At 51.1% G+C, this 23941-nt stretch overlaps 1 pseudogene; it reads right to left on the reverse strand.

Annotated features, from left to right (window-relative positions):
- Window positions 1–8605: 8605 nt before the first annotated feature.
- On the reverse strand, window positions 8606–8724 carry LOC122903696 (annotated as a pseudogene).
- Between the last annotated feature and the right edge of the window lie 15217 nt (window positions 8725–23941).

Genomic DNA, 23941 nt, shown 5'->3' on the forward strand with positions numbered 1-23941 from the left:
GAAACACCCTGATCACCTATATCCAAGGCAGACAGCCAAATCAATGGTCCTGGGTCAGAAGAGTGAACCTACCATGACCTAGGACTTCATTGGAACCCTAGATTCGGTTTTCAGACATCTGTCCTCAGATGTCTGTTCTGGAATGCGAACTTATGATACAACATATGGTCCCTGGGTCACACAACAGAACATCTCCTGTCCACAGAAGGAAACTGTGCTCTTCCATTTGTGCCAATGCCCAGGGTAGTAGAATTCTGCACAGCATCTTAGCCACCAGCACATTCTAAGATCTCCCTGGTAACAAACCAGCATTGTGGCTCATCTGCAAGAGAGTCCATGCCAAACTCAAGGCCTTGGTACTTAACCCCAGAGCCACCAGAACGAATCTTCCATGCTCCTCACCTGCAATGGTCAATGGACGTGTGCTTTCCAGGCATCCATGCCGGAGGGCTCTGCTTCACAAACTTTCCACATGGGGGAACCTAGAGCAAACAAACGAGACTTCACCTGCACAGTAGAAAGAAACCTTACTCTTTGGAGCATCTCACAGACCTCAGCATATGAACTCCTCCATGGCCTCTTGAGGCCAACCCTCCATTTGTTGGTCATCATAGACACAAACTCTAGTGTGAGCAAACATCTGACATTCAACCTTATTCCGCTGCTGAATGTCTTGAAAAAACCACTGCACATTGGAAATGCATTCCGCTTGGCACTGAATTGAACCGTAGCTTGTGTTTAAAATTCCATCCTCCCCTGACTGGTCCCAACCCCTCTTGATAGGGAAATCTGGAGCCACAACACAGCATTCTGCCTTCCCCATTGAATTAAGAAGTGCCTGGTGAGTCTGGCCAGAAACCCCACATGAGGATCAATCTTCTCAGCCCTCGAGTCAACCCCGATTTATAGGCTGCCATGGGCACTAGTGCTGTGTTTGACAGAGCCTGAGCCCTGACCTAGTTTCAGCCACCAGAGAGCCGTCCCCATATCTAGCATTTGGGATGGTCATGGCCCAAGTATGTTATCTCTACCCATCCTTGGTCTTCAGTCACCTGTCCCCAGACCTTTGCTGGATTGCCTGCCAATCGGGGAACCTGAAACACAATAGAGAACTCCTCTATCCAAATGGCGATAAACCTGGATGTTGGGGTGGGTGTCCAAGCCTCAAAGTGGGAGCCAGTTATAAGACCAATGAGACCACGCCCGCTCCTGAGGGCCGCCAAGGGCAGAAACAGGCATCGTGACCATCAGTCTATCATGCTTTCAAACATTCCCTCTCAGATGCACGACCAGGATCCCGCATTGCAGGCCTCCTACGACCCTAGGCTCAAATCCTAACCCTTGGTGGGATGTCCCAGATGCCCAGAACCAGAGCCCATCTCTGGAATCCCTGTTTCATGGCACCCCTAATATGGAAAACAGCACTCTTCCCTTCCCCAAAAAAGCCACCAATCTATGGAGAGCCGCCAGGATCCATAGAGAGGAAAATTCTCCCTCGGACACATAAGACCATACCTACATTCCAAAGCCATCCTGGACACATAATCCAGAAGGAAAAGCCTGTGCTGCTTCCTTCCAGTCACCCTAATTAAAGTTCCTGATGATCTGCCTTCCGGGTCTACGCATGGGCCTGCGATCACACTGCCACAATTCGCTAACCCAAATTTGTGTTTCCAGACTTCTATCCCAAAATCATGGCTCACATGCCCACCATAATGGGATCTCTGGAGCCACACCACAGAACATTGGCTGTCATCCCCAAGGACACTGTGCGTATCAGAGTTGACCAAACCCTCCAGATTAGGAGAAACCTGTAAGACCACTGAACCCATCCCAATATTGCCGGCCACTCTGGATGCAAATGCACAGTTTGAAACACCCTGATCACCTACATCCAGGGAGACAGCCAAGTCAATGATGGTGAGTAAGAAGATTGAACGTGAAATGCCCCTATGCCCTCAATGGAACCCCATTAGGTTTTCAGGCATCTGTCCTCAGGGGCCCCGACTGAGTTTCAGCCACCAAAGAGCAGGCCCCATATCTAGTATTTGGGATGGTCATGGCACAAGTACATCATCTCTACCCCTCCTTGGTTTTCAGGCACCTCTCAACAGACCTTGGCTGGAATTCCTGCCAATGGGGAAACTGAAGCATAATAGAGATCTCCTCCTTCCTCAAGGCAGGTACTGGACTATTGGGATGGGTGTCCAACCCTCAAAGGGGCGCCAGGTATAAGACCAATGAGAACACACCCACTCCTGAGGGCCGCCCTGGGCACAAACAGGAATTGTGACCCTCAGAATGAGCATGCTTCCAAACAACCCCTCTCATTTGCACCACCTTGATAATGCATTGCAGGCCTCGTAGGCCCTAATTATAACCCTTGGTAGGATGTCTCAGATACCCAGAATCAGATCCCATCTCTGGAATCCCTGTTTGGGGGCACCCGTAAGATATAAAACTGCACTCTTCCCTTCCCCGTAAAAGCCACCAAACTATGGAGAGCCACCAGGATCCAGAGAGAAGAAAAGTCACCCATGGACCCATGAGACCACACCTGCATTCCGAGGCCATCCTGGACACACAATCCAGAGAGAAAAGCCTGTTCTACTGCCTTCCAGGCACCCTAATTAAAGTTCCTGACAAGCTGCCCTCCAGATCTACGCATTGGGCCTGCAAAATATCGAAACAAAGTCGCTAACACGAATTTTGTTTACAGACTTCTCTCCCCTGAATCACTTACATCCAGGGAGACAGCCAAGTCAATGATGGTGAGATAGAAGATTGAACCTGATGCCCCTAGGCCTTCAATGGAAGTACATTAGGTTTTCAGGCATCTGTCCTCGGGGTCTGTTCTGGAATACCAATTAATGACACATCATGTGGTCCCTGAGCCACACGACAGTACATCTCCCGTCCCCAGAAGGATACCGTGCTCTTCAACCAGTGCCAAAGACACTGGGTAGGAGAATGTTGCATGGCACCTTAGCAACCAGCATATTCTTAGATCTCCTCAGTAACAAACCAGCATTGTGGCCCATCTGCAAGAGAGTCCATGTCAACTCAAGCCTTGGTACTTTGCCCCAGAGCCACCAGAACGAACCTGCCCTGTTCCTCAACTGCAATGTTCAATGGAGGTGTGTTTCCAGGCATCCATGCTGGAGAGCACTACTTCACTAAGTTTCCACATGGGGGAATCTAGAGCAAAGAAACCCACTTCACCTGCCAGGTAGAAAGAATCCCTATGTTTGGAGCCACTCGCAGGCTTCAACGTGTGAACTGCTCCCATGGCCTCTTGACGCTACCCCTCCTTTGGTCTGTCATCATAGACAGAGTCCAGTGTGAGCAAACATCTGACATGCAACCTTTTCCAGTGCTGGGTATCTCGAAAAAACCACTGCACATTTGAACTACCTTCCGCTTGGCACTGAATTGAACTGTAGCATGTGTTTACAATTCCATCCTCACCCGACTGGTCCCCAAGCACTCTTGATCGGAAAATCTGGAGCCTCAATGCAGCATTCTGCCTTCCCCATCAAATGAAGAAGTGCCTGGTGAGTGTGTCCAGAAACCCCACCTGAGGATCAATCTGCTCGGTCTTTGAGGGAACCCCGATTTAAAGGTTGCCCTGGCCACTAATGCTTTCTCTGACAGAGCCTGAGCCCCAACCTGCAGTCAACCATCAGAGAGTGGACCCCATATCCAGCATTTTGGATGGTCATGGCCCAAGTGTGTCATCTCTACCCATCCTTGGTATTCAGGCACCTGTCCCCAGACCTTTGCTGGAATCCCTGCCAATGGGGGAACAAGAAGCACAATAGAGATCTCCTTTTTCCCCATGGCAATAAAACTGTCTGTTTGGGTGGGTGTCCAACCCTCAAAAGGGGAGCCGGTTACAGGACCAATGAGACCATGCCCACTTCTGAGGGCCGCCCTGGGCACAAACAGGCATTGGACCCTCAGCCTGAGCATGCTTTCAAACAATCCCTCTCAGTTGCACATCCATGATCCCGCATTGCAGGCCTGGTACACCTCTAGGCACAAATCCTAAAACTTGGTGGGATTTTCCAGGTGCCCAGACCAAGAGCCCATCTCTGGAATCCCTGTCTTGGGGCACCCCTAAGATGGAAAACAGCAATCTTCTCTTCCCCGAAAACGCCACCAAGCTATGGGGAACCACCAGAATCCATAGTGAGGAAAAGTCTCCCATGGACCCATGAGACCACACCTGCATTCCAAGGCTATTCTGAACACACAATCCAGAGAGAAAAGCCTGTGCTATCACCTTCTACTCACACTAAGTACAGTTCCAGATGAGCTGCCCTCCAGGTCTATGCATTGGACCTTTGATCACATCGCTGTTCACCGTTATCCAAATTTCTGTTTGCAGACTTCTCTCCCAAAACCATGGCATCATTCCCTCCAGGATTGGATCTATGTATCCACATGAGAGCACTATCCCTGCCATCCCCAAGGAATGGGGACTGTGCCCGTCCCCAAGGAATGGGGACTGTGCCCGTCCCAGTTGCCCAAACCTTCTACTTTGGGAGAAACCTGCAAGGCCCCTGAGCCTACCCCAATATTTGAAGCTTCTCAGAATGCAAATGCACAGTCTGAAACACCCTGATCACCTACATCCAGGCAGACAGCCAAATCCATGGTCCTGAGTCAGATTAGTGAACCTAACTTGCCACTGGGACTTCATTGGAACCCTGAATTCGGTTTTCAGACATCTGTCCTCAGAGGCCTATTCTGGAATGCGAACTTATGATACAACATGTGGGCCCTGGGCCACATAACAGAACATCTCCTGTCCCCAGAAGGAACTCGTGCCCTTCCATCTGTGCCAAAGCCCAGGATAGTAGAATCCTGCACAGCACCTTAGCTACCAGCACATTCTAAGATCTCCCTGGTAACAAACCAGCATTGTGGCCCATCTGCATAAGATTCCATGTCAACTCAAGAACTTGGTAGTTTTCTCCGGAGACACCAGAACGAACCTGCCATGTTCCTCAGCTGCAATGGTCAGTGGAGTTGAGCTTTCCAAGCATTCATGCAGTAGAGCTTTGCTACCCAAACTTTCCACATGGGTACCTGAAAGCAAATAAACCAGACTCCACCTGTCGAGTTGGACAAAACCTTCTGTTTGGAGCAGCTCATAAGCCTCAACGTCAAAACCCTTCCATGGCTTCTTGACGCCACCCCTCCATTTGTCAGTCATCATAGATACAATTCCAGTGTGAGCAAATATCTGACATCCGCCCCTACTCAGGTGCTGGATATCTCAAATAAGTCACTGCACATAGGAACTGCCTTCTGCTTGGCACTGAATTGTACCATAGCTTGTGTTTACAATTCCATCCTCACCTGACTGGTACCCAAGTCCTCATGATAGGTGTTAGGGTCCGTGATCAAAGGAACGAGACTGATACAAAGCGAAGGTCAAGCAAAACTTTATATCGCACCAAGCATCAGGAATCAAACAACCGGTCAGAGCTACCTCTTAAGAAAAGGCGGTGACGATGAACCCAACAAGGTCACTTCCAAGAAGGCCACTCTGGACGAGGCCGCTCTAGATGATGCTGCTGCTCTGCAGATGAGGCCGCTCCATGATTGGAGCCATTCCCAAGAAGAGGCCACTCCCAAGACAAGGCCACTGCTCAATGAAGTTGCTCCCCGGACAAGGCCGCTCCCAAGTAGAGGCTGTTCTGGACAAGACCATTTCCTGGATGAGGCCACTCCCAATGACGAAGAAGCAACAATGACAAGGAGGACAACCCAGATGACACAGACTCTGCTCCCCACGATGCTACTCTGACCAGGCTTCCACCCGGAGGAAGCCACCACTGCGGACAAGGCCACTTGTGGTTCGGGGTGGCGAGGCATTTTGCAGCGAGGCTGCTGGTGTCTAGGGGCCGTTGGCATCTCAGGGCTGCTTACGCCTCCAGTCCGCTGGCATCTAGGGGCTGCAGGTGTCAGGATCGACTGCTGGCATCTAGGGTCTGTAGGCATCAGGACCGCAGGCATCGAGGGACCACTGACAACTGGACCGCAGATGTCTCAGGACCGCAGGTGTCGAGGGACCGCTGACAACTGGACCGCAGATGTCTCAGGACCGCAGGCGTCGAGGGACCGCTGACAACTGGACCGCAGATGTCTCAGGACCGCAGGCGTCGAGGGACCACTGACAACTGGACTGCTGGGCCGCCGCCTGAGGCTGGAGGCTGCAGGCCGCGGCGCTCCGGGCCGCCGCCGGAGGCTGGGGGCTGCAGGCGGCGGCGCTCGGGGCCGCCGGAGGCTAGAGGCTGCAGGCGGCGGCTCGGGGCCGCTGCCGGAGGCTGGAGGCTGCAGGCGGCTGCTCGGGGCCGCCGGAGGCTGCAGGCGGGGGTGCTCGGGGCCGCCGCCGGAGGCTGGAAGCTGCAGGCGGCGGCGCTCGGGGCCACCGCCGGAGGCTGGGGGCTGCAGGCGGCGGCGCTCGGGGCCGCCGCCGGAGGCTGGGGGCTGCAGGCGGCGGCGCTCGGGGCCGCCGGACGCTAGAGGCTGCAGGCGGCGGCTCGGGGCCGCCGCCGGAGGCTGGAGGCTGCAGGCGGCGGCGCTCGGGGCCGCCACCAGAGGCTGCAAGCTGCAGGCAGCGGCGCTCGGGGTCGCCGCCGGAGGCTGGAGGCTGCAGGCGGCTCGAGGCTGCAAGCGGCAGCTTGGGGCCCGCGGGAGGCTGGAGACTGCAAACACGGTTGTAGCTCTTACAAGAGCTGTTACAGCTCTTCTATTCACCGTTGACTCCCCTGCTCTCTGCCGACTTCCACCGCTCTCTGCACCGCTTCACTGCTCTCTGCCGACTTCACCGCTCTCCGCCGACTTCACCGCTCTCCGCGGACTTCACCGCTCTCCGCAGACTCCATCCCTCCTGCAGCAGCCGCTGCTCTCCTGCAGCAGCCCCCCTTTGACAGCCTGGCAGAGTAACCTTTATGGGGGTGGTTAAGCCCCGCCCCTACACAGGTGGCCAATTGAATTCCAATTTTCCCAGTGGATATACATACGGCTTACTGATTGGATGACTCCACTCAGTCTGCCCCACCCTTACATCCCCCCTTTCCTTTGGAGATTAGTCAAATCCTTGACTTTTCAGCTTGTTCTATGTTATTTCAAGCATATAAGGTAAATATTTTGTCATTTCTTTAGTATAGCAACAATACACTCACAGTTTCTTTAGTCTTAGTTTCAGTCCATGGTCAGCAGGGTCTTTTGGCTGCATTTCCCATTTCTGGAGGGCATCCTTACTCTCAGCTCGTTTGACATGACTCACATGAACCCAGGCCCTGATGCCTTCCACTTTTACTGCCATGGGGGTGGTTAGGATAACAGTAAATGATCCCTTCCAACGAGGCTCCAAATTCCCCACTTGATAGCGACGTATCCAAACCAAGTCCCCGGGTTGGTAAGGATGTGGTTCCACCGTCTCTGTTCCAGTATAGGCAGTTTGGATCCCTTCTTTTTAAGACAGACTGTAGTGCCTGCAGTGACTGGGGTATAGACTGATCAGTCATTTCTGCTAGGGCAACCTCCTGTAACCTAGGACAGAGCTCCTAAACATTATTTTAAATAGGGTCACCTTGTTTATTACATCGTGCCCTGAGAGTAAAAGGAAGGAGATTTTCTATCCACCGCCAGCCTCCAGAATTAACTTTGTCAAGGTCTTTTCGAGAGTCTGGTTCATTCTCCTTGCTCAGAGCTCTGGGGCCAGTAGGCACACTGTAGTTTCCAGTTAGTGCCTGTGGCCTCGGCCATCTGTAGTGCCTTGGTGAATGCAATCAGCTTTGCTTTTCCACCGAGATCCTATGTGGCAGGGCTGACATCCAGAGTCTCTGCCCAGGAGAAACCATTGCAGCCCCCGCATACCTCTTTTCCACTGACCATGTAACTACTCCCTTCTGTGAACAGAGTCATTTCCGCATCCGGGAGGGGAGTGTCTCTGAGATCCGGCCTTATTCCTGTGACTTGGGTTAAGACCTCCCCACAGTCGTGTGGATGGTCAGCTAGCTCTTCTGGCAGCAGTGTGGCTGGATTTAGCGCTGCTGGGGGTCGGAAGGCCACTTTTGGTTCATTGAGGAGAAGGGCCTGATAACCCGTTACTCGGGCGTTCGTCATCCATCGTTCTGGTGGAGTCCGGAGAAGGCCCTTAATCGCGTGTGTGGTGGTTATAACAAGATTTTGGCCCAAAGTTAATTTACTCGCATCCTTAACCAGGAGGGCTGTTGCGGCAATTATGCGGAGGCAAGGAGGTAACCCAGCTGCTACTGGGTCTAGTTTCTTGCTAAGATAGACCACTGGCCTTCACCATGCCCTAGAGTCTGAGTCAAAGCTTCTTTAGTCAGCCCTGCCTTCCCATACAAGTGGAAGGGCTTGGTAACATCTGGGATGACCAATGCTGGGGCACACAGTAAGGCTCTTGTAATTCCCGAAATGCTCCTTCTGCCTCAGCTGTCCACACTCTACCATAGTGAATCCTCCCTTAGCCAGTTCGTAGAGAGGTTGTGCCATCTCCGTGAAGGTAGCATCCACAGCCTGCAGTAGCCCACCGTCCCAAGATATTCCCTCTTGGAGATCAAAGCAAAAGCAACCGGTATTCCCTGGCAGTCTTCCATCCAAGTACTAACCAGGCCCGACCCTTCTTAGCTTCCAAGATCAGACGAGATCTGGCGCCTTCAGGGTGGTATGGCCATAGAGAATCATAAGGTTCTTACCCGATATTCTCAGATGAGTGTACGTGACACCCTATATAACATGGAACCGTCCTCCACTTGCTGGAGGAAGCTGAACTTTCTCATACCCTACTGTTACCTTAATTTGTTCAGGCTTGGTTAGCTACCATATCTCTCTCGTTCATAGTTACATTGGCCCCCGGCCTTCTTGGGCTACTGATGCCTTGTGGTCATACCCATTCTGTACAAAGGAGGAGGTAGTGGAGGGTTTCTAAGTGCTTGGAACAGAATGATGTTTCAGACAGATGGACATGTTGTTCAAAGATGCAGAGGCTGCAGAGAGCCAGCATATTCAGAAACGTGCCAGCAGCTGCACGTGTATCAATCGGGTCAGGTCCCTGGCAGCCTCCGATGGCCAAGATTTGAAGCCTTGACTCCCGAGCTCCTCCCATAGGCCTTTGTGTGACCCATCGAGTCCAGACATCAGAGAAGAGGGACGAGCAGCTCACGGAGCTTCAGAGAGTTTTCTTCCTCTTGGAAGATGGCTTCCTAGACTCAACGTGGACCGTCAGGCTCTCGTTTTTCTAGGGCTGAGAGCCAACACAGAGGTGCTAAGCAGAGTCCAAATTCATTGCACAGAATTTCCCCTGTTCCATCTCCCAGATTCTGGGTGGAGGAGCCCAGAGAGAACAGCTGTGATCTGCTCTGCCATTGGAACAGGGCTGTCCCTGGATGCTGTCCTGCTCGTGTCCCTCATGGGAACTTAGGAGCGTCTTATTTAAGGTCTGTCTGTATAAACCCTGGACTGGGCTACTCCATGGAGTAGATGACCGTTATGCCATATGAAGCCCTGCAAGATTTAGGGTGCAGTCCATTCAGACTCCATAGTGGAAGGGGTGGAGCCATAGAGATACATTCACACAGCCAGGCATTTTCCAGATTCAAACAGGTTGGACATCCTCCCCTTTTGGTATCCCTGGCTAATGGGAGGTGATCAGTCTCCCCTTCCATTCTTTTACGAATGGATTTAGCTCTGACAGTGGCCTTAGGGCTGTTTATCTCTCTTTTACGTATCTCCTACTTTTTACATACAGAGTTGCTTTTCTCATTTCCATCAGTCTTAATTACACTTAACAGAATTTTGTACTCTTAGAAATACCTTAACCTCTACTTAAGACTAAATATAAACCAATGGTGAGTTGTTACAACAGAATTCTTTAGATGGCAAATTTATCAATCAGTTAAGCACAGAATGTGTTCACCAGCAGATTTCAAAAGTACAAACCCAGTTCTAGCAAACAGCGCCCTAGCATTTCATCCCATTTGGTTAGGATCTAGATGTCCAACAAATTTGACTCCTTTTGTCATTCAAGCAACCCTTCACAGTTTCAGGTTATCAAAGACTTCAGAAGCCACTTTAACAATTACTCATTAAACCCTTGAAACAGACAGTTAACCATCAGCCCAGCCATCCCTTCGCCAACAGACCTCATGTTCCACCTGGGCCCATTCCACTTCAGATGCCATGCTTTCCCTGCCAGCAAGGGAGAGGGGACAGGCAGTCCACGTCGGGCCAGAGAAGTCAAGGAATTCCCCGAAACAAAATAAGTTTCGGCAGCTGCTTGGGAATATTCCTTAAAGTCTCTGTCTCGAGGTTGGTTCATCCCACAGTACCAGTTCTGCTTACCAAAAGTGGCCCACTAGGCATTTATATTCCATGCCCAGCTCTAATGAGCATCAGCATTGGACACCTTAACCCGGCATTTGACTAACTCCAGGTAGCTCGTTATAGCCCTTAACACACAAAATGAGTGAGGGAGAAGCCCCACATCTATTATGAGAGAGATGAAAGCTAGCGTCCCCTTACTCACTGCTTGCCACATTCCTTCAACCATAACAAAACACAATAGACAACAACAACAACGAAAAAAACAGAAACAAACAAATAACCACAACCCCAGTGGCCCTCGTCCAGAGCCTGCTGCCGGAGGGGGGGACTTCCTTTCCTGAGCTCCATGAGCTTTTTCATATTCTCCTATTATCTTGTTATTTACCTTTCTATTTGTTGTTCCTTTAGAGTTCCTATAACCTTTAAATGGTTTATTGAAATGTATGCTTTAAAAGTATGAATTGTGTCCAATCAAGTTCTGGACATTTTCACCATCCTAAATGAAACCCCATTCAAACATTGGTCACTCCCATCTCTTGGCAACCTATCTTAAGTAACTATTAATTTACTTTCTTTTCCTATAGATCTGAGTTTTCTGGACATTTCACATATAAACAGGATCATACATGTAGTCTTTTATCACTGGCTTCTTTAATTTGGCCTAATGTTTTCAAGGGTCATCGATATTATAGCATATATCAGTTGCCTTATAGAGTACAATATAGGTTTCTGATCCTTTTAAAATTTTGTATATTGTATGAGGTAGAAGTTTAACTTCATCCTTTAAAACAGGTGCTTATTGCTATAATTTCCCTTTAAGTACTGTTTTAATGGCATTCCATAAGCTTTGGTGTGTTCTTTTTGTTTTTGTATAGCTCAATGGATTTCCTAATCGGATTTTTCTCTTTGTCCTCCTGACCAAATTTATGGAGTGCATTAATTTCTATGCACTTTTTAATTTACCCAGACCTTGCCACTGGTGGGGGCTATCTTTATCCCCAACCGTCTAAGGGGACTTGAACCCCTCAACTGTCAAAGGGAAGGCAGGGGACTAGAACCCCCCGACCGCCCAGGGGGACTCGAACCCCCCCGACGGCGCAGGGGGACTCGAAACCCCCCGACGGCGCAGGGGGACTCGAACCCCCCGACCGCCCAGGGGGACTCGAACCCCCGACCGCGCAGGGGGACTCGAACCCCCCGACCACCCAGGGGGACTCGAATCCCCTGTCGATCTATCAGCAGAGGGATGGGGCGTCCCCGCATCCACTCCAGCCCTGGGGAGCATGGCTGCGTCCAGCTTCTCCCCGGTGGGCTATACCCTGGAGCTCCAACCAGAGAGACGGATAGGATCCCAATACCTCAGATCCCAATACCTCGAAACCCAATACCTCAGATCCCAATACCTCGAAACCCAATACCTCGAAACCCAATACCTCGAAACCCAATACCTCCGGAGGCTTTTCCTAAAAATTCTGATGCTGGCTCAGGTCTCGTCGTTTGATCCTGGACGAGCCCCCAAATGTTAGGGTCCGTGATCAAAGGAACGAGACTGATACAAAGCGAAGGTCAAGCAAAACTTTATTTCGCGCCAAGCATCAGGAATCAAACAACCGGTCAGAGCTACCTCTTACGAAAAGGCAGTGACGATGAACCCAACAAGGTCACTTCCAAGAAGGCCACTCTGGACAAGGCCGCTCTAGATGACGCTGCTGCTCTGCAGATGAGGCTGCTCCATGATTGGAGCCATTCCCAAGAAGAGGCCACTCCCAAGACAAGGCCACTGCTCAATGAAGTTGCTCCCCGGACAAGGCCGCTCCCAAGTAGAGGCTGTTCTGGACAAGACCATTTCCTGGATGAGGCCACTCCCAATGACGAAGAAGCAACAATGACAAGGAGGACAACCCAGATGACACAGACTCTGCTCCCCACGATGCTACTCTGACCAGGCTTCCACCCGGAGGAAGCCACCACTGTGGACAAGGCCACTTGTGGTTCGGGGTGGCGAGGCATTTTGCAGCGAGGCTGCTGGTGTCTAGGGGCCGTTGGCATCTCAGGGCTGCTTACGCCTCCAGACCGCTGGCATCTAGGGGCTGCAGGTGTCAGGATCGACTGCTGGCATCTAGGGTCTGTAGGCATCAGGACCGCAGGCATCGAGGGACCACTGACAACTGGACCGCAGATGTCTCAGGACCGCAGGCGTCGAGGGACCGCTGACAACTGGACTGCAGATGTCTCAGGACCGGAGGCGTCGAGGGACCGCTGACAACTGGACCGCAGATGTCTCAGGACCGCAGGCGTCGAGGGACCGCTGACAACTGGACCGCAGATGTCTCAGGACCGCAGGCGTCGAGGGACCACTGACAACTGGACTGCTGGGCCGCCGCCGGAGGCTGCAGGCTGCAGGCGGCTCGAGGCTGCAGGCGGCGGCTTGGGGCCCACGGGAGGCTGGAGACTGCAAACACGGTTGTAGCTCTTACAAGAGCTGTTACAGCTCTTCTATTCACCTTGACTCCCCTGCTCTCCGCCGACTTCCACCGCTCTCCGCACCGCTTCACCGCTCTCTGCCGACTTCACCGCTCTCCGCCGACTTCACCGCTCTCCGCGGACTTCACCGCTCTCTGCAGACTCCATCCCTCCTGCAGCAGCCGCTGCTCTCCTGCAGCAGCCCCCCTTTGACAGCCTGGCAGAGTAACCTTTATGGGGGTGGTTAAGCCCCGCCCTTACACAGGTGGCCAATTGAATTCCAATTTTCCCAGTGGATATACATACGGCTTACTGATTGGATGACTCCACTCAGTCTGCCCCACCCTTACAATATGGAATTCTGGAGCCACAACGCAGCATTCTCCCTTCCATATAGAAAGAAGTGCCTTGTGAGTCTGACCAGAAACCCCCCATGAGAATCAATCTGCTCGGCCCTCGAGGAAATCCCGAATTATGGTATGAGTGGAGGTAGTTGCTTAGCTGGTGTCAGACCACCCCTGTTTGTCCGGGTGGCCTACACTATTGGGATAGCCTCGGGGACTTTGGAGGTTTCTCCTAATTTGTATGATTATGGACAATGGAAGGGACAGCATTCCTGTGGAGTGGGAAGGCAAAGACCTGATTTGTGGCTGCAAGGGCCCCAGCCTGGAGGGTATGTGGGCCAGGACTGTGGGGACAGAAGTCTGAAAAAACTCAGCTTAGGTTTGGAGATGTAGATATGGCAGGCCCGATCTATAGATCGTGAGGAGAACACTTCGGGATATGAAGAAAGGGCAAGTTTGAGGTGCCTGCTCAAACATTTTTCTCTGGATTTTGTGTGAAAGGTGGACGTGGAATGTTGGGGAGGCCTCATGGGCCATGGACGAGTCTTCCTCTCTGTGGATTTGGCCCGATCCCAATTGTTTTGTATCAATCTGTGGGATGGGAGGAGTCCTTTCAGTTTTGTTACCTCAGGTGTCCTACCAAAGGAGGGATTCCAGAGCAGACCACTGGGGAGGGGTGACTGGACAACCAGAAATCTGGTTAAAAATTGGAGCCTAGTGGCATGGCAAGCCCAATATGCCTTCTAATGGTCCAGCCACTGAGTGGCCTTCCTTGAGGACAGAACTCACGCTGAGGTTCACAATGCGTGTTTATGTCCTCATAGTGCTCAAGCATGGGCGGGGACTCGTGATGCACACTGGTTTCTCCTACACTGAACGTTGGACAACATGCAAACCACATGTATTCTTGCCATGGGGAAGTAGTAGTTCTGATTTCTGCATCTCATTCACCCCTGGGCAGTGATTAGAGATAAGGTCTAGGTTGTGAAGTCTGAAAACCGAGGTTGTTAAGAGATGACTACCTAAGGCCATGTCGGGTCCGATGTGCTCAGTGTGGAGCCAGCTCTCTGGATGTTGGTCAGGAGGTTCAGCTCAGGCTATGTCAGACAGGGCATAGGTGCCCAGGGTAGATTGTATCATTGGGGTAAAGTCGAGTGCCATGCAGGTTGATCCTCATTTGGAGTTTCTGGGTAGCACCAAGTGCAACGTTTTTCTTCTGGAGGGCAGGAAGAGTGCTGCATTGTGGGACCAGAATTCCCAAACTGGATGCTTTGTGGGCGAGGAGTGTGAGGACAGAAGTCTGAGAACACATGCTAGGCATAGGTTTTGGGGCAAGGGAACGGCAGGCACCCTCTGCAGTTTTAAATTGGAATTTCGTGAATCTGAAGTCAGGGCGAGGTTCAGACCTAGGCTCAGGTTAGAGTTTCTGTACATTATGGCCCCTTCAAGAATGGGGCAGCATTTCATGGCCATGGAGGCTTACACACGATTGGAGTTATTATATGCTCCAAACAGCAAGGATTCCTTCTGATCAACAGTTGAGACCTATTGGATCACTCCAGGACGTCCCATACAAAATGACGCCAGAGCAGGGATCTAAGCATGGATGTCTGGGCAGCCCGCCTCACATTCCAGTTGTGTCCTTGCGAATAGACACGTTTGATATGCTGGCTTTGGGGGATCAATCGAGGGGACTGAGTTGAAATGGACTCTCCTGTGGATGGGTCCCAATGTGGGTTTGTGTTCATGGAGACCTTGGAATGTGGCGGTGGCACACGGATCCTGGAGGATTCTGCTAACCGGAGGTTTTGAGACATCTCCAAAGGACAAGTTTCCCATGTGGAGACGAGATATGTTTTCATTGGTGCCTCAGTAAAACCCCATATAATGATATTGGAAACCAGGCCTCTGAGGAGAGATACATGGAAACCAAAGCAATGGATCCGATTAGCGCCTAAGGGACTGTCCGGTTGAATCTTTTTTGGGGACATCCATCTACGGTATGAGTGTGGTAGATACACAGCTGGTGTCAGACCGCCCTTGTTTGTCCCAGGCGCCCTACCTTATTGGGATGGCCTCGAAGACTTTAGAGGTTTCTGCTAATTTGTACGATTGTGGACAATGGGATGCACAGAATTCCCATGGAGTGGGCAGGTACAGTCCTGATGTGTGGCTCCAGGGGCCCCAGCCTGGAGGGTGTGTTGGCCAGGACTGTGGGGACAGAAGTCTGAAAACACAAACTTGGCTTAGGTTTGGGGACATAGGTATGGCAGGCCAGATCAACAGACCGCAAGGAGAACTCTTCGGGATATGAAGAAAGAGAGAGTGTGAGGTGCTTATCCAGGCTTTTGTCTCTGGATTTTGTGTCACCGATGGCCGTGGAATGTCGGGGAGGCCTCATGGGCCACAAGCCCTCCAGTTTGGGAATTCTGGGGAAACAATACAGCACTCTGCCTGCCCTCCAGAAAAGAAACCTTGCCCTATGGGGCTACTCAGAAACCCCGCAAGTGGATCAACCTGCACGCTACTCGACTGCACCCCAATTATACAGTCTAGCCTGGGCACTAATGCCCTATCTGACACAGCCTGGGGCCTCACTTCCCGACCGACACCCAGATATCTGGCCATACACTGAGTACATCTGAACCGCATTGGCCTTATGTCCTCATCTCTTCCCAACCTCGGTTTTCAGGCTTCAGAAACTTAGACCATATCTCCGGTCACTTCCCACAAGTGAACGTAATGCAGAAATCAGAACTCCTCTTTTACCCTCGCCAGAACCTTGTGGTTGGAATGTTGTCCAACGTTCAGTGTAGGAGAAACCAACTGGCCCATGAGGCCCTGCCCACGTTTGAGGGCCGCGATGGGCACAAACACACATTGGAACCCTCTGTGTGAGCCCTGTCCTCAAGTAAAGCATCTCAGAGGCTGGACCAAGAGCCTGCATATAGGGTTTGCCATGCCCCAAGTCTCCCAATCTTAAACAGAAATCGAGATATCTAGTCACTACTACTCAGGTCTCTGCTGTGGAATAGCTATTTGGTGGGACACCTGATGTAAATAAATACAGAAAGGACTCCTCCCATTCACAGAATGACCCCAAGCACTTGGGATCGGGCCAAATCCCCAAAGAGAGTCTCATCCATGGCCCGTGAGGCCACCCCGACATTTCACGGCCACTGTTGACACAAAATCCAGAGACATAAGCCTGAGCAAGTGCCTCACACTCGCCCTTTGATCACAGCCCGAAAAATTCTCACGGTCCATAGATTGGGCCTGCCATACCTATGTCCACAAAGTTAAGGCAAGTCTTTTATTTTTCAGACTTCTATACACACAGTCCTGGCCCACACACCCTCCAGGCTGGCGCCCCTGGAGCCACACCTCAGGACTGTGCCTGCCCTCTCAAAAGGAATTCTACTCATTCCTTTGGACACAACCCTACAGATTAGGGGAAATCTCCAAAGTCCCCAAGGCTATCCCAATAGTGGAGGACATCCAGGAAAATCAGGGCCGATCTGACACAAGCTGAGCCACTACCACCACTTAGACCCATAGACAGATATCCATAGAAAAGAAGATTGAAGAGGACAAGCACCTAGGCCCTAATCAGATCCATTGCTTTTGTTTCCAGGCATCTTTCCTTAGAGGCCTGGATTGCAATACCTGCATATGGGGGTTTCCGGAGGTACCAATCAGAAAAAATCTCATCTCCACATGGGAAACTTGTGCTATGGGACTGTGTCAAAACCTCCAGTTAGGGGAAAACTTCAGTTCACCGGAGCCACTGCCCCATTCCAAGGTCTCCATGGACACAGTCCCACATTATGACCCATCCTCAGGAAAGTCCATTTCAACTCTACCCCCTCGGTTGCTCCCCCAGAGCCAGCATATCGAACCTGCCTTGTCACTAGGAGACAATTGAAATGAGAGGAGGGCTCTTCATGCATCAATCCTTAGAACCCTGCTCTTGCGTCATTCCATATGGGACATCCTAGAGCCATCCAACAGCTCTCGACTGTCCCGCAGAAGGATTCCTTGTGGATTGGAGCATCTCACAGCTCACATCGTGGGAAAACTTCTATGGGCACTTGATGCACCCAATCTTCATGAATGCGGATCATGGACAGATACTCCAACCTGAGCCAATGGCTGATCCTCACTTGACTTCAAATGCATGAGATCTCGATTCAGCTCTTCAGAGTGTGCCTGCCATGCCCTTGCCCCGAAACCTAACTGTAGCTTGTGTTCTAAGACTTCCGTCCTCACTCTCCTGGACCACATGCCCTCCAGTTTGGGAATTCTGGAGCCACAATGCAGTACTCTGCCTGCACTCCAGAAGAAAAACATTGCCCTATGGGTCTACCCAGAAAAGACAAATGAGGATCAACCTGTACGCCACTCAACTGTATCCCAATTATACAGTCTACCCTGAGTACTAATGCCCTGTCTGACACACACTGAGCCCGGACCTCCCGACCGTCACCCTGACAGCTGGGTCCACATCTCAGGACTCTGCCTGTTCTCCCTAAGGGAATTCTGCCTATTCTATTGGCCACAGCCCTAAAGATTAGGAGAAACCTCCAAAATCCCCGAGTCCATCCCACTAGTGTAGGCCACCCGGGAAAAACAGGTTCGATCTGACACAAGCTGAGCAATGACCTCCACTCAGATCCATAGACAGATGTGACCTGAGAAGACTGAAGTGTACAGGCCCCTAGGCATGAATCGTATCAATTGCTTTGGATTCCAGGCATCTCTCCTCAGATACCTCGTTTCCAATACCAGCTTATGGGGGTTCCTGAGGCACCAATCAGAAAAAATCTCTTCTCAACATAGGAATATTGCTCTTTGGAGCTGTGTGAAAACCTCCGGTTATGAGAATGCTTCAGGGCCCTTGAGCCACCACCCCATTTCAAGGTATCCATGGACACAGTCCCACATTATGACCGATCCTCAGGAGAGTCCATTTCAACTCAGCACCCAGAACCAGCAGATCAAAACTGCCTTGTCGCTAGGAGAAAATCGGAATGCGAGGTGCACCGCCCAGGCATCCATCCATAGACCCTGCTCTGGAGAACTTCCTTATTGGACGTCCTGGATCCATCCAACATGTCTCAACTGTTTTGCAGAATGAATGGTTCCGGTTTGGAGCATCAAATACTCCCACCATGGGAAAACCTCCATGGCCTCATGATGACCCCACACCTTCATGATGTGGCCATCACAGACACAAACAACGAACTGAGGCAACATCTGATCCTTGCCGGGAACCTAAGATGAGATTGTGTTTTCAGACTTCAGTCCCAACAGCCCTGGCCCACACACCCTCCCAGCTGGGTCTCCTGGAGCCACAACTCAGGACAGTGCCTTCCCTCTCCAAGGGAATTCTGCCCATTCCATTGGCTAATACTGTACAGATTAGGAGAAACCTCCAAAGTCCCCGAGGACATCCCAATAGTGTAGGTTGCCGAGGACAAAAAGGAGCGATCTGTCACAAGCTGAGCAACTACCACCACTCAGAACCGTAGACAGATATGCCCAGAGAAGATGATTGAACTGGAGAGGTGCCTAGGCCCTAATCGGATCCATTGCTTTTGTCTCCAGTCATCTCTCCACAGAGTCCTGGTTTCCAATACCAGCATAAGGGGGGTTCCTGAGGTACCTATCAGAGGAAATCTCGTCTCCACATGGGAAATTGTCCTTTGGAACTGTGTCAAAATCTCCAGTTCGAACAAATATTCAGGTCGCCGGAGCAACCTCCCCATTCCAAGGTCTCCATGGATACAAAACCACATTATGACCCATCCGCAGGAGAGCCCATTTCAAATCAGCCCCCTCGGTTGCTCTCCCAGAGCCAGCAGATGGAACCTGCCTTGTTGCTAGGATACAATTGGAATGTGAGGCGGGATCTCCAGGGATCCTTCCTAGAACCCTGCTCTGGCGCGTCGTTCCGTATGGGACGTCCTAGATCCATCCAACAGGTCTCGACTGTCCAGCAGGAGGAATCCTAGCGGATTGGAGCATCTCACAACACCCATCGTGGGAAAACTTCCATGGCCATGTGATGCACCCTTCCCTTCATGAAAGGGCCATCCTGAACAGAAACTCCAACCTGAGTCAACGTCTGATCCACGCCCTGACTTCTGATGCACGAGATCTTGTTTCAACTCTGCAAAGTGTGTCTGCCGTGCCATCGCCCAGAAACCTAAGCCTACTTGTGTTCTCAGACTTCTGTCCACACACTCCTTGCCCACAAACCCTCTAGTTTGGGAATTCTGGAGCCACAATGAAGGACTCCGCCTGCCCTCCAGAATAAAAACGTTGCCCTATGGGGCTAGCCAGAAATGTCAAATGAGGAACAACTTGCAAGCAATGCGACTCTACCCCAATTATGCAGTCAAGCCTGAGTCCTAAAGCCCTGTCTGATACAGCCTGACCCCAGACCTCCCGATTGACATGCAGACAACTAGCCATACACTGAGCATATCGGACCCTACATGGCCTTAGGTCGTCATCTCCTCCCAACCTCGGTCTTCAGGCTTCAGAAACCTAGACTGTATCTCCACTCACTTCCCAGGGGTGAACGTGATGCAGAAATCAGAACTTCTCCTTCCCCCTGGCCAGAACATTGCGGTTAGCATGTTGTCCAATGTTCATTGTAGGAGAAACCGGTGTGACCCATGAGGCCCACTCATGCTTGAGGGCCATTATAGGCACAAACACACATTGTGACCTTCAGTGTAACCCCTGCCCTCAAGTAAAGCCTCTGAGTGGCTGGAACAAGAGCCACATATGGGGCTTACCATGCCCCAAGTCTCCCAATTTTAACCAGAGGTTGAGATATCATGTCAGCCCTACTCAGGTCTCTGCTCTGGAATCACTCTTTGGTGGGACACCTGAGGTAAATAAATACAGAAAGGACTCCTCCCATCTACAGAATGACCCCAACCACTTGGGATCTGGCCAAATTCCCAGAGAGAAAGACTCGTCCATGGCCCATGATGCCACCCCGACATTCCACAGCCACCGTTGACAGAAAATCCAGAGACAAGCCTGAGCAAGCGCCTCACACTCGCCATTTGATCATAGCCCGAATAATTCTCTGCATGGTCTGTAGATTGGCCCTCCATACATACGTCCACAAACATAAGGCAAGTGTGTGTTTCAGACTTCTGCATGACAGTCTTGGCCCACACACCCTCCAGGCTGGGGCTCCGGAGCCACATCTCAAGACAGTGCCTGCTTCTCCAAGGGAATCCTGCCCATTCCATTGGAGACAGCCCTAGATATTAGGAGAAAACTCCAAAGTACCCGACACCGTCCCAATACTGTAGGCCTTCCAGGACAAACAGGGGAGATCTGTCCCAAGCTGAGCAACTAACTCAACTCAGACCTGTACACAGATATCCCCAGAGAAGAAGATTGAAACGGACAGGCACCGGACCCTAATTGGATCCATTGAATTTTTTTTCCAGGCATCTCTCCTCAAAGGCCTGTTTTCCAATACTAGCATATTGGGGTTTCCAGAGGTACCAATCAGAGCAAATCTCATCTCCACATGGGCAACTTGCTCTTTGGAGCTTTGTGAAAAGCTCCAGTTAGGAGAAACCTTCAGGTCCCCAGATCCACCGCCCCATTCCATGGTCCCAATGGACATAAACCCACATTATGACCCATCCTCAGGTGAGTCCATTTCAACTCAATGCCCTCGGGTGCTCCTCCGGAGCCAGAAGATCAAACCTGCCTTGTTGCTAGGAGGCAATTGGAATGCGAAGTAGGCTGCCCAGGCATCCATCCTTAGAGCCCTGCTCTGGAGAACTTCCTTATGGGACGTCCTGTATCCATCCAACAGTTCTCAACTGTCCCGCAGAATGAATCCTTGCAGTTTGGAGCAACACACATTCCCATCATGGGAAAACCTCCATGGCTTCGTGTTGGCCCGCCAACCTTCATGAATGGGCCATCATGGACAGAAACTCCAGCCTGGGCCAACGTCTTATCCTCGTCCTGACTTCAGATACACCAGATATTGTCTCAGCTTTGCAGAGTGTGCCTACCGTGTCCTCGCCCCAAAACATAAGCCTAGCTTGTGTCCTCAGACTTCTGTTCTCACGCTCCTGGCACACAAGCTCTCCAGTTTGGGAACTCTGGAGCCACAATGTAACACTATGTCTGTCCTCCAGAAGAAAAACTTTTCCCTACGGGGCAAACCTGAAATGCCAAATGAGGATCAACCTGCATGCCTCTCGACTGTACCCCAAATATACAGTCTAGCCTGGGCACTAATGTCTTGTCTGATACAGCTTTAGCCCAGACTTCTCTACTGACACCCAGATATCTAGGGCCACACCTCAGGACTGTGACTGCCCTCTCCATGTGAATTCTGCCTATTCCAATGGAAACAACCCTACAGATTAGGAGAAACCTCCAAAGTCCCTAAGACAATCCCACTAGTGTAGGTTGCCCGGGACAAACAGGGACTATCTGACACAAGCTGAGCAATGCCCTCCACTGAGAACCATAGACAGATGTGCCCAGAGAAGATTGAAGCAGACAGTCCCCTAGGCGTGAATCGGATCTATTGCTTTGGATTCCAGGCATCTCTCCAAGATGTCTGGTTGCCAATACCAGCGTAGATGGGTTCCTGAGGCACCAATCAGAACAAATCTCGTCTCCACATGGGAATCTTGCTCTTTGGAGCTGTGTGAAAACCTCCGGTTAAGAGAATCCTTCAGGGCGCCGGCAGCACGGCCCCATTCCAAGGTCTCCATGGACACAAACCCACATTATGACCGATCCTCAGGAAAGTCCATTTCAACTCAGCCACCTCGGTTGCTCCCCTGGAGACAGCAGATCAAACCTGCCTGGTCGCTAGGAGACAATTGAAATGCGAGGTGAGCTGCCCAGGCATCCATCCTTAGAGCCCTGTTCTGGAGAACTTCCTTATGGGACGTCCTGGATCTATCCAACAGGTCTCGACTGTCCCGCAGAAGGAATCCTTGCTGTTTGGAGCATCACACAATCCCACCGTGGGAAAACCTCCATTGTCTCATGATGCCCCCCCCACCTTCATGAACGGGCCATCATGGACAGAAACTCCATCCTCAGCCAAAGCATGATCCTCGCCCTGACTTCAGAAGTATGAGACCTCAGTTCAGCTCTTCAGAGTGTGCCTGCCGTGTCCTTGACCCAAAACCTAAGCCTAGCTTGTGTTATCAGACTTCTGCCCTAACAATCCTGACCACAAGCCCTAAAGTTTGGCAATTCAGAAGACACAATGCAGTGCTCTGCCTGCCCTCCAGAAGAAAAATGTTGCCCTATAGGGCTAACCAGAAATTCCAAATGTGGAACAACCTGCATGCCACTCGACCATATCCCAATTATACAGTCTAGCCAGTGCACTAATGCCCTGTCTGACACAGCCTGAGCCCAGGCATCCCGTCCGACACCCAGATGGCTAGCCATACACTGAGCCCATCGCACGCACAATGGCTTTAGTTCATCATCTCTACCCAACTTCGTTTTCAGGCTTCAGAACATAGACATTATCTCCACTGACTGCTCAGGAGTGAACGTGATGCAGAAATCAGAAATCCTCCTTCCCCATGGCCAGAAACCTTGTGGTTGGCATGTTGTCCAACATACGTTGTAGGAGAAAGCAGTGTGGCCCATGAGGTCCTGCCTATCCCTTAGGCCCGCAATTTGTACAAAAACACATTGTGACCCTCAGAGTGAGTCTGATCGTCAAGTAAAGCCTCTCAGTGACTGGAACAAGAGCCTGCATATGGGGCTTGCCAAGCCCCTGCTCCCCCAATCTCAACCAGATTTTGAGATGTCTAGTCACCCGTACTCAGGGCTTTTCTATGGAATCCCTCTTTGGTGGGACAACTGAGATTTAAAAAAAAAAATACAGAAAGGACTCCTCCCATCTACAGAATGACCCAACCACTTGGGATTGGGCCAAATCCCCAGAAAGAAAGATTGGTCCATGGCCCTTGAGGCCACCCCGACATTCCACGGCCACCCTTGACACAAAATCCAGAGACAAAATCCTGAGCAAGCGCCTCACACTCGCCCTTTTTTCATAGCCCAAAAAAATTCTCACGATCTGTAGATCGGGCCTTTCATACATAAGTCCCCAAACCTAAGCTGAGTTTGTGTTTTCATACTTCTGTCCCCACAGTCCTGGCCCACACTACCTCCAAGCTTGGCCCCTGGAGCCACACTTCAGGACTGTGCCTGCCCTCTTGAGGGGAATTCTGCTCATTCCATTGGCCACAACCCTACAGATTAAGAGAAACCTCCAAACATCCTGAGACCATCCTAATAGTGTCGGCCGCCCAGGACAAACAGGGTTGATCTGTCACAAGATAAGCAACTACCTCCACTCAGACCCAGAGAGAGATACTCCATAAAAGAAGATTGAACGGTACAGGCACCTAGGCCCTAAATGTATCCATTGCTTTTGTTTCCAGGCATCTGTCGTCAGAGGCCTGATTTCCAATACCAACATATGGGGGATTACTGAGGCACTCATCAGAAAAATCTTGTCTCCACATAGGAAACATACTCTTTGGAGCTCTGTCTACACCTCTGTGTAGGAGAATATTTAAGGGCCACGGATCAAGCTCACCATTCCAAGGTATCCATGGACACAAACCCACATTATGACCCATCCTCAGGAGAGTCCATTTCAACTTACCTCTCCGTTGCTAACCCAGAGCCAGCAGATCAAACCTGCCTTGTTGCAGGGAGAAAATTGG

The sequence above is a fragment of the Neovison vison genome, chromosome 3, assembly GCF_020171115.1.
Source record: "Neovison vison isolate M4711 chromosome 3, ASM_NN_V1, whole genome shotgun sequence".
In the NCBI taxonomy this organism is placed as follows: domain Eukaryota; kingdom Metazoa; phylum Chordata; class Mammalia; order Carnivora; family Mustelidae; genus Neogale; species Neogale vison.